Raw genomic sequence first — 13,547 nt, 5'->3', positions numbered from 1 at the left:
AGGCCGCACAAGCATTCTCGGAGGGAAGAGGAGCCCCAGGCCTCATCTCCCTCTGGCTGGCGGGCTCGCCGGCTCGCGCGTGCGCAGTCCAGGACTCCTCACAGGGAAGGCTTGTCTAGGGAGGGGCCGTTCCCGGGGTGGGGGGCGGCTGCTGCTGGGACACACCTACTCCTGACGCCCACTGGCTGGTCCACGCGAGATGAGCTCGGTGCTGGGGTACGGGCTGTCCCACCGTGGCCTCCTGAGCCCGAGCGGACACGCGTGGGCCCTCTCCGAGGGCCGGCAGGGCCGGAGTCTGGGCCCTCCTGCGTTCCTGGGCGCCTCCGAGGTTCCCCCCACCTCCCTTGGATCCCCGGGTCATACAAACATTCTCTGAGGACAGTTCGAGCCCACGGCAGCGTCCTCCTCTGGCTCTCTGGCTCTCTGGCTCCCTGGCTCATGCATGTGCAGACCAGGACTCCCTGTGCTAAGAGCTGGTAGGGCGGGGCTGTTCCTAGGGGCTCCTGCTGGGACACACCTACTCCTGACGCGCACTGGGTGGTCCACGCGAGATGAGCTCGGTGCTGGGGTACTGGCTGTCCCACCGTGGCCTCCTGAGCCCGAGCGGACACGCGTGGGCCCTCTCCGAGGGCTGGCAGGGCCGGAGTCTGGGCCCTCCTGCGTTCCTGGGCGCCTCCGAGGTTCCCCCCACCTCCCTTGGGCCGGGCCGGGACGAGGCGCAGCCCCAGGAACCCTGTGCCACCTGGCTGGCCCGTGGAGGCCCCGCCCACGGGCAGGGCAGCAAGCTCCAGAGCCCCACGGCCGATGCGCCCGACCCTGCAGCCTGCTGGCCGGCTGGAGCCACAGAGACGGCAGGTCTCCCCCGGCCAAGCCAAGAGTTGGCAGCGCGCTCCCCAAAAGCCTCCGCTGGCAGTTCCCGGGAGGATGCAACTGGCTGCCCCTGGCTGGCTCCCTCCCGCTGGTCGGGCAATGCAAAGCCAGACCCACTTCTGCCCCCTGGGGTCCTGGCCTCCAGGGCGCGCTTAGAAGCGGTGCGGGCGGGCCCCTTCGGCACCCGTCTGCCCTTCGCCCGCCCGCCCGCCCGACCGCCCGCCCGCCCGCGGAGCCTGCTGCAGCCAGCCCTGGCTCTAGGAGGCTGGCCAGCCGGCACTGCCAACTGGCCCCAGGTGCTAGCTAGAGGCAGCGGCAGGCCTCGGCAGCACACCTGCGGGCGCCCCCAGGCCGCACAAGCATTCTCGGAGGGAAGAGGAGCCCCCGGCCTCATCTCCCTCTGGCTGGCGGGCTCGCCGGCTCGCGCGTGCGCAGTCCAGGACTCCTCACAGGGAAGGCTTGTCTAGGGAGGGGCCGTTCCCGGGGTGGGGGGCGGCTGCTGCTGGGACACACCTACTCCTGACGCGCACTGGGTGGTCCACGCGAGATGAGCTCGGTGCTGGGGTACGGGCTGTCCCACCGTGGCCTCCTGAGCCCGAGCGGACACGCGTGGGCCCTCTCCGAGGGCCAGCAGGGCCGGAGTCTGGGCCCTCCTGCGTTCCTGGGCGCCTCCGAGGTTCCCCCCACCTCCCTTGGATCCCCGGGTCATACAAACATTCTCTGAGGACAGTTCGAGCCCAGGGCAGCGTCCTCCTCTGGCTCTCTGGCTCTCTGGCTCCCTGGCTCATGCATGTGCAGACCAGGACTCCCTGTGCTAAGAGCTGGTAGGGCGGGGCTGTTCCTAGGGGCTCCTGCTGGGACACACCTACTCCTGACGCGCACTGGGTGGTCCACGCGAGATGAGCTCGGTGCTGGGGTACTGGCTGTCCCACCGTGGCCTCCTGAGCCCGAGCGGACACGCGTGGGCCCTCTCCGAGGGCTGGCAGGGCCGGAGTCTGGGCCCTCCTGCGTTCCTGGGCGCCTCCGAGGTTCCCCCCACCTCCCTTGGGCCGGGCCGGGACGAGGCGCAGCCCCAGGAACCCTGTGCCACCTGGCTGGCCCGTGGAGGCCCCGCCCACGGGCAGGGCAGCAAGCTCCAGAGCCCCACGGCCGATGCGCCCGACCCTGCAGCCTGCTGGCCGGCTGGAGCCACAGAGACGGCAGGTCTCCCCCGGCCAAGCCAAGAGTTGGCAGCGCGCTCCCCAAAAGCCTCCGCTGGCAGTTCCCGGGAGGATGCAACTGGCTGCCCCTGGCTGGCTCCCTCCCGCTGGTCGGGCAATGCAAAGCCAGACCCACTTCTGCCCCCTGGGGTCCTGGCCTCCAGGGCGCGCTTAGAAGCGGTGCGGGCGGGCCCCTTCGGCACCCGTCTGCCCTTCGCCCGCCCGCCCGCCCGCGGAGCCTGCTGCAGCCAGCCCTGGCTCTAGGAGGCTGGCCAGCCGGCACTGCCAACTGGCCCCAGGTGCTAGCTAGAGGCAGCGGCAGGCCTCGGCAGCACACCTGCGGGCGCCCACAGGCCGCACAAGCATTCTCGGAGGGAAGAGGAGCCCCAGGCCTCATCTCCCTCTGGCTGGCGGGCTCGCCGGCTCGCGCGTGCGCAGTCCAGGACTCCTCACAGGGAAGGCTTGTCTAGGGAGGGGCCGTTCCCGGGGTGGGGGGCGGCTGCTGCTGGGACACACCTACTCCTGACGCCCACTGGCTGGTCCACGCGAGATGAGCTCGGTGCTGGGGTACGGGCTGTCCCACCGTGGCCTCCTGAGCCCGAGCGGACACGCGTGGGCCCTCTCCGAGGGCCGGCAGGGCCGGAGTCTGGGCCCTCCTGCGTTCCTGGGCGCCTCCGAGGTTCCCCCCACCTCCCTTGGATCCCCGGGTCATACAAACATTCTCTGAGGACAGTTCGAGCCCAGGGCAGCGTCCTCCTCTGGCTCTCTGGCTCTCTGGCTCCCTGGCTCATGCATGTGCAGACCAGGACTCCCTGTGCTAAGAGCTGGTAGGGCGGGGCTGTTCCTAGGGGCTCCTGCTGGGACACACCTACTCCTGACGCGCACTGGGTGGTCCACGCGAGATGAGCTCGGTGCTGGGGTACTGGCTGTCCCACCGTGGCCTCCTGAGCCCGAGCGGACACGCGTGGGCCCTCTCCGAGGGCTGGCAGGGCCGGAGTCTGGGCCCTCCTGCGTTCCTGGGCGCCTCCGAGGTTCCCCCCACCTCCCTTGGGCCGGGCCGGGACGAGGCGCAGCCCCAGGAACCCTGTGCCACCTGGCTGGCCCGTGGAGGCCCCGCCCACGGGCAGGGCAGCAAGCTCCAGAGCCCCACGGCCGATGCGCCCGACCCTGCAGCCTGCTGGCCGGCTGGAGCCACAGAGACGGCAGGTCTCCCCCGGCCAAGCCAAGAGTTGGCAGCGCGCTCCCCAAAAGCCTCCGCTGGCAGTTCCCGGGAGGATGCAACTGGCTGCCCCTGGCTGGCTCCCTCCCGCTGGTCGGGCAATGCAAAGCCAGACCCACTTCTGCCCCCTGGGGTCCTGGCCTCCAGGGCGCGCTTAGAAGCGGTGCGGGCGGGCCCCTTCGGCACCCGTCTGCCCTTCGCCCGCCCGCCCGCCCGACCGCCCGCCCGCGGAGCCTGCTGCAGCCAGCCCTGGCTCTAGGAGGCTGGCCAGCCGGCACTGCCAACTGGCCCCAGGTGCTAGCTAGAGGCAGCGGCAGGCCTCGGCAGCACACCTGCGGGCGCCCCCAGGCCGCACAAGCATTCTCGGAGGGAAGAGGAGCCCCAGGCCTCATCTCCCTCTGGCTGGCGGGCTCGCCGGCTCGCGCGTGCGCAGTCCAGGACTCCTCACAGGGAAGGCTTGTCTAGGGAGGGGCCGTTCCCGGGGTGGGGGGCGGCTGCTGCTGGGACACACCTACTCCTGACGCGCACTGGGTGGTCCACGCGAGATGAGCTCGGTGCTGGGGTACGGGCTGTCCCACCGTGGCCTCCTGAGCCCGAGCGGACACGCGTGGGCCCTCTCCGAGGGCCGGCAGGGCCGGAGTCTGGGCCCTCCTGCGTTCCTGGGCGCCTCCGAGGTTCCCCCCACCTCCCTTGGATCCCCGGGTCATACAAACATTCTCTGAGGACAGTTCGAGCCCAGGGCAGCGTCCTCCTCTGGCTCTCTGGCTCTCTGGCTCCCTGGCTCATGCATGTGCAGACCAGGACTCCCTGTGCTAAGAGCTGGTAGGGCGGGGCTGTTCCTAGGGGCTCCTGCTGGGACACACCTACTCCTGACGCGCACTGGGTGGTCCACGCGAGATGAGCTCGGTGCTGGGGTACTGGCTGTCCCACCGTGGCCTCCTGAGCCCGAGCGGACACGCGTGGGCCCTCTCCGAGGGCTGGCAGGGCCGGAGTCTGGGCCCTCCTGCGTTCCTGGGCGCCTCCGAGGTTCCCCCCACCTCCCTTGGGCCGGGCCGGGACGAGGCGCAGCCCCAGGAACCCTGTGCCACCTGGCTGGCCCGTGGAGGCCCCGCCCACGGGCAGGGCAGCAAGCTCCAGAGCCCCACGGCCGATGCGCCCGACCCTGCAGCCTGCTGGCCGGCTGGAGCCACAGAGACGGCAGGTCTCCCCCGGCCAAGCCAAGAGTTGGCAGCGCGCTCCCCAAAAGCCTCCGCTGGCAGTTCCCGGGAGGATGCAACTGGCTGCCCCTGGCTGGCTCCCTCCCGCTGGTCGGGCAATGCAAAGCCAGACCCACTTCTGCCCCCTGGGGTCCTGGCCTCCAGGGCGCGCTTAGAAGCGGTGCGGGCGGGCCCCTTCGGCACCCGTCTGCCCTTCGCCCGCCCGCCCGCCCGACCGCCCGCCCGCGGAGCCTGCTGCAGCCAGCCCTGGCTCTAGGAGGCTGGCCAGCCGGCACTGCCAACTGGCCCCAGGTGCTAGCTAGAGGCAGCGGCAGGCCTCGGCAGCACACCTGCGGGCGCCCCCAGGCCGCACAAGCATTCTCGGAGGGAAGAGGAGCCCCAGGCCTCATCTCCCTCTGGCTGGCGGGCTCGCCGGCTCGCGCGTGCGCAGTCCAGGACTCCTCACAGGGAAGGCTTGTCTAGGGAGGGGCCGTTCCCGGGGTGGGGGGCGGCTGCTGCTGGGACACACCTACTCCTGACGCCCACTGGCTGGTCCACGCGAGATGAGCTCGGTGCTGGGGTACGGGCTGTCCCACCGTGGCCTCCTGAGCCCGAGCGGACACGCGTGGGCCCTCTCCGAGGGCCAGCAGGGCCGGAGTCTGGGCCCTCCTGCGTTCCTGGGCGCCTCCGAGGTTCCCCCCACCTCCCTTGGATCCCCGGGTCATACAAACATTCTCTGAGGACAGTTCGAGCCCAGGGCAGCGTCCTCCTCTGGCTCTCTGGCTCTCTGGCTCCCTGGCTCATGCATGTGCAGACCAGGACTCCCTGTGCTAAGAGCTGGTAGGGCGGGGCTGTTCCTAGGGGCTCCTGCTGGGACACACCTACTCCTGACGCGCACTGGGTGGTCCACGCGAGATGAGCTCGGTGCTGGGGTACTGGCTGTCCCACCGTGGCCTCCTGAGCCCGAGCGGACACGCGTGGGCCCTCTCCGAGGGCTGGCAGGGCCGGAGTCTGGGCCCTCCTGCGTTCCTGGGCGCCTCCGAGGTTCCCCCCACCTCCCTTGGGCCGGGCCGGGACGAGGCGCAGCCCCAGGAACCCTGTGCCACCTGGCTGGCCCGTGGAGGCCCCGCCCACGGGCAGGGCAGCAAGCTCCAGAGCCCCACGGCCGATGCGCCCGACCCTGCAGCCTGCTGGCCGGCTGGAGCCACAGAGACGGCAGGTCTCCCCCGGCCAAGCCAAGAGTTGGCAGCGCGCTCCCCAAAAGCCTCCGCTGGCAGTTCCCGGGAGGATGCAACTGGCTGCCCCTGGCTGGCTCCCTCCCGCTGGTCGGGCAATGCAAAGCCAGACCCACTTCTGCCCCCTGGGGTCCTGGCCTCCAGGGCGCGCTTAGAAGCGGTGCGGGCGGGCCCCTTCGGCACCCGTCTGCCCTTCGCCCGCCCGCCCGCCCGACCGCCCGCCCGCCCGCGGAGCCTGCTGCAGCCAGCCCTGGCTCTAGGAGGCTGGCCAGCCGGCACTGCCAACTGGCCCCAGGTGCTAGCTAGAGGCAGCGGCAGGCCTCGGCAGCACACCTGCGGGCGCCCCCAGGCCGCACAAGCATTCTCGGAGGGAAGAGGAGCCCCAGGCCTCATCTCCCTCTGGCTGGCGGGCTCGCCGGCTCGCGCGTGCGCAGTCCAGGACTCCTCACAGGGAAGGCTTGTCTAGGGAGGGGCCGTTCCCGGGGTGGGGGGCGGCTGCTGCTGGGACACACCTACTCCTGACGCGCACTGGGTGGTCCACGCGAGATGAGCTCGGTGCTGGGGTACGGGCTGTCCCACCGTGGCCTCCTGAGCCCGAGCGGACACGCGTGGGCCCTCTCCGAGGGCCGGCAGGGCCGGAGTCTGGGCCCTCCTGCGTTCCTGGGCGCCTCCGAGGTTCCCCCCACCTCCCTTGGATCCCCGGGTCATACAAACATTCTCTGAGGACAGTTCGAGCCCAGGGCAGCGTCCTCCTCTGGCTCTCTGGCTCTCTGGCTCCCTGGCTCATGCATGTGCAGACCAGGACTCCCTGTGCTAAGAGCTGGTAGGGCGGGGCTGTTCCTAGGGGCTCCTGCTGGGACACACCTACTCCTGACGCGCACTGGGTGGTCCACGCGAGATGAGCTCGGTGCTGGGGTACTGGCTGTCCCACCGTGGCCTCCTGAGCCCGAGCGGACACGCGTGGGCCCTCTCCGAGGGCTGGCAGGGCCGGAGTCTGGGCCCTCCTGCGTTCCTGGGCGCCTCCGAGGTTCCCCCCACCTCCCTTGGGCCGGGCCGGGACGAGGCGCAGCCCCAGGAACCCTGTGCCACCTGGCTGGCCCGTGGAGGCCCCGCCCACGGGCAGGGCAGCAAGCTCCAGAGCCCCACGGCCGATGCGCCCGACCCTGCAGCCTGCTGGCCGGCTGGAGCCACAGAGACGGCAGGTCTCCCCCGGCCAAGCCAAGAGTTGGCAGCGCGCTCCCCAAAAGCCTCCGCTGGCAGTTCCCCGGAGGATGCAACTGGCTGCCCCTGGCTGGCTCCCTCCCGCTGGTCGGGCAATGCAAAGCCAGACCCACTTCTGCCCCCTGGGGTCCTGGCCTCCAGGGCGCGCTTAGAAGCGGTGCGGGCGGGCCCCTTCGGCACCCGTCTGCCCTTCGCCCGCCCGCCCGCCCGACCGCCCGCCCGCCCGCGGAGCCTGCTGCAGCCAGCCCTGGCTCTAGGAGGCTGGCCAGCCGGCACTGCCAACTGGCCCCAGGTGCTAGCTAGAGGCAGCGGCAGGCCTCGGCAGCACACCTGCGGGCGCCCCCAGGCCGCACAAGCATTCTCGGAGGGAAGAGGAGCCCCAGGCCTCATCTCCCTCTGGCTGGCGGGCTCGCCGGCTCGCGCGTGCGCAGTCCAGGACTCCTCACAGGGAAGGCTTGTCTAGGGAGGGGCCGTTCCCGGGGTGGGGGGCGGCTGCTGCTGGGACACACCTACTCCTGACGCCCACTGGCTGGTCCACGCGAGATGAGCTCGGTGCTGGGGTACGGGCTGTCCCACCGTGGCCTCCTGAGCCCGAGCGGACACGCGTGGGCCCTCTCCGAGGGCCAGCAGGGCCGGAGTCTGGGCCCTCCTGCGTTCCTGGGCGCCTCCGAGGTTCCCCCCACCTCCCTTGGATCCCCGGGTCATACAAACATTCTCTGAGGACAGTTCGAGCCCAGGGCAGCGTCCTCCTCTGGCTCTCTGGCTCTCTGGCTCCCTGGCTCATGCATGTGCAGACCAGGACTCCCTGTGCTAAGAGCTGGTAGGGCGGGGCTGTTCCTAGGGGCTCCTGCTGGGACACACCTACTCCTGACGCGCACTGGGTGGTCCACGCGAGATGAGCTCGGTGCTGGGGTACTGGCTGTCCCACCGTGGCCTCCTGAGCCCGAGCGGACACGCGTGGGCCCTCTCCGAGGGCTGGCAGGGCCGGAGTCTGGGCCCTCCTGCGTTCCTGGGCGCCTCCGAGGTTCCCCCCACCTCCCTTGGGCCGGGCCGGGACGAGGCGCAGCCCCAGGAACCCTGTGCCACCTGGCTGGCCCGTGGAGGCCCCGCCCACGGGCAGGGCAGCAAGCTCCAGAGCCCCACGGCCGATGCGCCCGACCCTGCAGCCTGCTGGCCGGCTGGAGCCACAGAGACGGCAGGTCTCCCCCGGCCAAGCCAAGAGTTGGCAGCGCGCTCCCCAAAAGCCTCCGCTGGCAGTTCCCGGGAGGATGCAACTGGCTGCCCCTGGCTGGCTCCCTCCCGCTGGTCGGGCAATGCAAAGCCAGACCCACTTCTGCCCCCTGGGGTCCTGGCCTCCAGGGCGCGCTTAGAAGCGGTGCGGGCGGGCCCCTTCGGCACCCGTCTGCCCTTCGCCCGCCCGCCCGCCCGACCGCCCGCCCGCGGAGCCTGCTGCAGCCAGCCCTGGCTCTAGGAGGCTGGCCAGCCGGCACTGCCAACTGGCCCCAGGTGCTAGCTAGAGGCAGCGGCAGGCCTCGGCAGCACACCTGCGGGCGCCCCCAGGCCGCACAAGCATTCTCGGAGGGAAGAGGAGCCCCAGGCCTCATCTCCCTCTGGCTGGCGGGCTCGCCGGCTCGCGCGTGCGCAGTCCAGGACTCCTCACAGGGAAGGCTTGTCTAGGGAGGGGCCGTTCCCGGGGTGGGGGGCGGCTGCTGCTGGGACACACCTACTCCTGACGCGCACTGGCTGGTCCACGCGAGATGAGCTCGGTGCTGGGGTACGGGCTGTCCCACCGTGGCCTCCTGAGCCCGAGCGGACACGCGTGGGCCCTCTCCGAGGGCCAGCAGGGCCGGAGTCTGGGCCCTCCTGCGTTCCTGGGCGCCTCCGAGGTTCCCCCCACCTCCCTTGGATCCCCGGGTCATACAAACATTCTCTGAGGACAGTTCGAGCCCAGGGCAGCGTCCTCCTCTGGCTCTCTGGCTCTCTGGCTCCCTGGCTCATGCATGTGCAGACCAGGACTCCCTGTGCTAAGAGCTGGTAGGGCGGGGCTGTTCCTAGGGGCTCCTGCTGGGACACACCTACTCCTGACGCGCACTGGGTGGTCCACGCGAGATGAGCTCGGTGCTGGGGTACTGGCTGTCCCACCGTGGCCTCCTGAGCCCGAGCGGACACGCGTGGGCCCTCTCCGAGGGCTGGCAGGGCCGGAGTCTGGGCCCTCCTGCGTTCCTGGGCGCCTCCGAGGTTCCCCCCACCTCCCTTGGGCCGGGCCGGGACGAGGCGCAGCCCCAGGAACCCTGTGCCACCTGGCTGGCCCGTGGAGGCCCCGCCCACGGGCAGGGCAGCAAGCTCCAGAGCCCCACGGCCGATGCGCCCGACCCTGCAGCCTGCTGGCCGGCTGGAGCCACAGAGACGGCAGGTCTCCCCCGGCCAAGCCAAGAGTTGGCAGCGCGCTCCCCAAAAGCCTCCGCTGGCAGTTCCCGGGAGGATGCAACTGGCTGCCCCTGGCTGGCTCCCTCCCGCTGGTCGGGCAATGCAAAGCCAGACCCACTTCTGCCCCCTGGGGTCCTGGCCTCCAGGGCGCGCTTAGAAGCGGTGCGGGCGGGCCCCTTCGGCACCCGTCTGCCCTTCGCCCGCCCGCCCGCCCGACCGCCCGCCCGCGGAGCCTGCTGCAGCCAGCCCTGGCTCTAGGAGGCTGGCCAGCCGGCACTGCCAACTGGCCCCAGGTGCTAGCTAGAGGCAGCGGCAGGCCTCGGCAGCACACCTGCGGGCGCCCCCAGGCCGCACAAGCATTCTCGGAGGGAAGAGGAGCCCCAGGCCTCATCTCCCTCTGGCTGGCGGGCTCGCCGGCTCGCGCGTGCGCAGTCCAGGACTCCTCACAGGGAAGGCTTGTCTAGGGAGGGGCCGTTCCCGGGGTGGGGGGCGGCTGCTGCTGGGACACACCTACTCCTGACGCCCACTGGCTGGTCCACGCGAGATGAGCTCGGTGCTGGGGTACGGGCTGTCCCACCGTGGCCTCCTGAGCCCGAGCGGACACGCGTGGGCCCTCTCCGAGGGCCAGCAGGGCCGGAGTCTGGGCCCTCCTGCGTTCCTGGGCGCCTCCGAGGTTCCCCCCACCTCCCTTGGATCCCCGGGTCATACAAACATTCTCTGAGGACAGTTCGAGCCCAGGGCAGCGTCCTCCTCTGGCTCTCTGGCTCTCTGGCTCCCTGGCTCATGCATGTGCAGACCAGGACTCCCTGTGCTAAGAGCTGGTAGGGCGGGGCTGTTCCTAGGGGCTCCTGCTGGGACACACCTACTCCTGACGCGCACTGGGTGGTCCACGCGAGATGAGCTCGGTGCTGGGGTACTGGCTGTCCCACCGTGGCCTCCTGAGCCCGAGCGGACACGCGTGGGCCCTCTCCGAGGGCTGGCAGGGCCGGAGTCTGGGCCCTCCTGCGTTCCTGGGCGCCTCCGAGGTTCCCCCCACCTCCCTTGGGCCGGGCCGGGACGAGGCGCAGCCCCAGGAACCCTGTGCCACCTGGCTGGCCCGTGGAGGCCCCGCCCACGGGCAGGGCAGCAAGCTCCAGAGCCCCACGGCCGATGCGCCCGACCCTGCAGCCTGCTGGCCGGCTGGAGCCACAGAGACGGCAGGTCTCCCCCGGCCAAGCCAAGAGTTGGCAGCGCGCTCCCCAAAAGCCTCCGCTGGCAGTTCCCGGGAGGATGCAACTGGCTGCCCCTGGCTGGCTCCCTCCCGCTGGTCGGGCAATGCAAAGCCAGACCCACTTCTGCCCCCTGGGGTCCTGGCCTCCAGGGCGCGCTTAGAAGCGGTGCGGGCGGGCCCCTTCGGCACCCGTCTGCCCTTCGCCCGCCCGCCCGCCCGACCGCCCGCCCGCGGAGCCTGCTGCAGCCAGCCCTGGCTCTAGGAGGCTGGCCAGCCGGCACTGCCAACTGGCCCCAGGTGCTAGCTAGAGGCAGCGGCAGGCCTCGGCAGCACACCTGCGGGCGCCCCCAGGCCGCACAAGCATTCTCGGAGGGAAGAGGAGCCCCAGGCCTCATCTCCCTCTGGCTGGCGGGCTCGCCGGCTCGCGCGTGCGCAGTCCAGGACTCCTCACAGGGAAGGCTTGTCTAGGGAGGGGCCGTTCCCGGGGTGGGGGGCGGCTGCTGCTGGGACACACCTACTCCTGACGCGCACTGGGTGGTCCACGCGAGATGAGCTCGGTGCTGGGGTACTGGCTGTCCCACCGTGGCCTCCTGAGCCCGAGCGGACACGCGTGGGCCCTCTCCGAGGGCTGGCAGGGCCGGAGTCTGGGCCCTCCTGCGTTCCTGGGCGCCTCCGAGGTTCCCCCCACCTCCCTTGGGCCGGGCCGGGACGAGGCGCAGCCCCAGGAACCCTGTGCCACCTGGCTGGCCCGTGGAGGCCCCGCCCACGGGCAGGGCAGCAAGCTCCAGAGCCCCACGGCCGATGCGCCCGACCCTGCAGCCTGCTGGCCGGCTGGAGCCACAGAGACGGCAGGTCTCCCCCGGCCAAGCCAAGAGTTGGCAGCGCGCTCCCCAAAAGCCTCCGCTGGCAGTTCCCGGGAGGATGCAACTGGCTGCCCCTGGCTGGCTCCCTCCCGCTGGTCGGGCAATGCAAAGCCAGACCCACTTCTGCCCCCTGGGGTCCTGGCCTCCAGGGCGCGCTTAGAAGCGGTGCGGGCGGGCCCCTTCGGCACCCGTCTGCCCTTCGCCCGCCCGCCCGCCCGACCGCCCGCCCGCCCGCGGAGCCTGCTGCAGCCAGCCCTGGCTCTAGGAGGCTGGCCAGCCGGCACTGCCAACTGGCCCCAGGTGCTAGCTAGAGGCAGCGGCAGGCCTCGGCAGCACACCTGCGGGCGCCCCCAGGCCGCACAAGCATTCTCGGAGGGAAGAGGAGCCCCAGGCCTCATCTCCCTCTGGCTGGCGGGCTCGCCGGCTCGCGCGTGCGCAGTCCAGGACTCCTCACAGGGAAGGCTTGTCTAGGGAGGGGCCGTTCCCGGGGTGGGGGGCGGCTGCTGCTGGGACACACCTACTCCTGACGCGCACTGGCTGGTCCACGCGAGATGAGCTCGGTGCTGGGGTACGGGCTGTCCCACCGTGGCCTCCTGAGCCCGAGCGGACACGCGTGGGCCCTCTCCGAGGGCCAGCAGGGCCGGAGTCTGGGCCCTCCTGCGTTCCTGGGCGCCTCCGAGGTTCCCCCCACCTCCCTTGGATCCCCGGGTCATACAAACATTCTCTGAGGACAGTTCGAGCCCACGGCAGCGTCCTCCTCTGGCTCTCTGGCTCTCTGGCTCCCTGGCTCATGCATGTGCAGACCAGGACTCCCTGTGCTAAGAGCTGGTAGGGCGGGGCTGTTCCTAGGGGCTCCTGCTGGGACACACCTACTCCTGACGCGCACTGGGTGGTCCACGCGAGATGAGCTCGGTGCTGGGGTACTGGCTGTCCCACCGTGGCCTCCTGAGCCCGAGCGGACACGCGTGGGCCCTCTCCGAGGGCTGGCAGGGCCGGAGTCTGGGCCCTCCTGCGTTCCTGGGCGCCTCCGAGGTTCCCCCCACCTCCCTTGGGCCGGGCCGGGACGAGGCGCAGCCCCAGGAACCCTGTGCCACCTGGCTGGCCCGTGGAGGCCCCGCCCACGGGCAGGGCAGCAAGCTCCAGAGCCCCACGGCCGATGCGCCCGACCCTGCAGCCTGCTGGCCGGCTGGAGCCACAGAGACGGCAGGTCTCCCCCGGCCAAGCCAAGAGTTGGCAGCGCGCTCCCCAAAAGCCTCCGCTGGCAGTTCCCGGGAGGATGCAACTGGCTGCCCCTGGCTGGCTCCCTCCCGCTGGTCGGGCAATGCAAAGCCAGACCCACTTCTGCCCCCTGGGGTCCTGGCCTCCAGGGCGCGCTTAGAAGCGGTGCGGGCGGGCCCCTTCGGCACCCGTCTGCCCTTCGCCCGCCCGCCCGCCCGACCGCCCGCCCGCCCGCGGAGCCTGCTGCAGCCAGCCCTGGCTCTAGGAGGCTGGCCAGCCGGCACTGCCAACTGGCCCCAGGTGCTAGCTAGAGGCAGCGGCAGGCCTCGGCAGCACACCTGCGGGCGCCCCCAGGCCGCACAAGCATTCTCGGAGGGAAGAGGAGCCCCAGGCCTCATCTCCCTCTGGCTGGCGGGCTCGCCGGCTCGCGCGTGCGCAGTCCAGGACTCCTCACAGGGAAGGCTTGTCTAGGGAGGGGCCGTTCCCGGGGTGGGGGGCGGCTGCTGCTGGGACACACCTACTCCTGACGCCCACTGGCTGGTCCACGCGAGATGAGCTCGGTGCTGGGGTACGGGCTGTCCCACCGTGGCCTCCTGAGCCCGAGCGGACACGCGTGGGCCCTCTCCGAGGGCCAGCAGGGCCGGAGTCTGGGCCCTCCTGCGTTCCTGGGCGCCTCCGAGGTTCCCCCCACCTCCCTTGGATCCCCGGGTCATACAAACATTCTCTGAGGACAGTTCGAGCCCAGGGCAGCGTCCTCCTCTGGCTCTCTGGCTCTCTGGCTCCCTGGCTCATGCATGTGCAGACCAGGACTCCCTGTGCTAAGAGCTGGTAGGGCGGGGCTGTTCCTAGGGGCTCCTGCTGGGACACACCTACTCCTGACGCGCACTGG

This window comes from Oryctolagus cuniculus, chromosome 17 (assembly GCF_051225735.1).
Source record: "Oryctolagus cuniculus isolate XC-2025 breed Fujian yellow rabbit chromosome 17, ASM5122573v1, whole genome shotgun sequence".
Classification (NCBI taxonomy): domain Eukaryota; kingdom Metazoa; phylum Chordata; class Mammalia; order Lagomorpha; family Leporidae; genus Oryctolagus; species Oryctolagus cuniculus.
This window is presented reverse-complemented; position numbering follows the sequence as displayed.